The sequence below is a fragment of the Austrofundulus limnaeus genome, unplaced genomic scaffold (assembly GCF_001266775.1).
Source record: "Austrofundulus limnaeus strain Quisiro unplaced genomic scaffold, Austrofundulus_limnaeus-1.0 Scaffold851, whole genome shotgun sequence".
Lineage (NCBI taxonomy): Eukaryota > Metazoa > Chordata > Actinopteri > Cyprinodontiformes > Rivulidae > Austrofundulus > Austrofundulus limnaeus.
In genome coordinates, this window is record NW_013953253.1 from 157596 (window position 1) to 158881 (window position 1286).

General features: G+C 40.2%; 1 long non-coding RNA gene across 2 annotated transcripts in view; it reads left to right on the top strand.

Moving 5' to 3' along the window:
* Positions 1-1254, top strand: part of LOC106532918 (uncharacterized) — a 2111-nt gene extending 857 nt beyond the window's left edge. For both annotated transcript variants that reach the window (XR_001312170.1, XR_001312171.1), the window contains exon 3: positions 562-1254. This is a non-coding gene — a long non-coding RNA (uncharacterized LOC106532918). The remainder of the gene's footprint in view (positions 1-561) is intronic.
* Positions 1255-1286: the final 32 nt, after the last annotated feature.

The following is a 1286-nucleotide window of genomic DNA, read 5'->3' on the forward strand; positions in this document are numbered from 1 at the left end:
ATGTTACACATTTAAAAACCTGAGGGAAAAAACTAACAAACTCAGTATGTGATAGTATATATCAGGGCTATTCAACTGGCGGCCTGCGGGCCACATCTGGCCTGCGAGTGACCAAAGTTCGGCCCACCAGTTGGTTCATTCGTGTCTTAAAACCAAACTCCTGGTTTTTTACTTTAATTACTCTGAGTTCTTTTAGTTAAACACAGACATGTTTGTATCTACAGAAACATCAGAATCTTGGCTACAAGCTGGTAAAAACATTTCTATGAACACTGAAGACAGTCAAAACTACACACAGTTGAAGATATAACTATGAAAGTGAAAATAAAATTAGTTTAAAAATTTGGCAAGTCAGAGGTGTTAAAGTATTATTTGTGTTAAAGAAGAAGCAGAATGTGTTATTGTTTTTATTGTTTAATTATCTCTACTTTTATAAGGTTCTGTAAGTTGTTTTCATGATTAAATGCAGCAAAATAAACTATTTCAAAGGTAACAGATCTTTGTAATACTGTACTTGGTTTATTTACATAATAACTAATTGCTGGATGTTCGGCCCCTCAGCTGTTGACCTGCAGTAACTGTGGCCCCCGGAGTGATTTAGTTGAATAACTCAGGTATATATTTTTCTCTCCAATTCAAAATGTGAATCCAGATGTAGTTTCTCTCAGTTCATCCATCCATCCATTTTCTGTACACGCTTCTTCCTTTTCAGGGTCGCGTGGGTCACTGGTGCCCATATCCAGCAGTCACAGTGCGAGGGGCGGGGTACACCCTGGACAGGTCGCAAGTCCATCACAAGGCCAGTTCTCTCAGTTCAATCAAACTGAAACTTGTCAGGCCCTCTCATTCTCAGTTGATCAACATTAGGCATCATTTTCTCACACAAGACAAAGACAGAAACACCAAACTATTTGCAGGCAGAAAAAGATGGATTCCTCTCTGAGGTGAGCTTCTGCCTCAAGAATCTTGGCGTTTTGTTTTAAGGGACGAGTGGAGCGTGAGATTGACAGATAGATGCAGCTTCTGCAGTATTGTGGACATTGTACCGGTCTGTTGTGGTGAAGTGGGCTGTAAGGTGAAGCTCTCTGTTTACCGTTTGGTCAACGTTCCTACCCTCACCTGTGCTCATGAACTTTGGGTCGTGACTGAAAGAACAAGATCCTGAATCCAGACGTCTGGAATGAGTTTTTTCTGCAGGGTGTCTGGACTCTCATTAGCTGTGTTTCCATTACAAATGTGCACAAAACTTTGTTGATATTCTGTTAATGTTGAAAAAACAGTTTCAC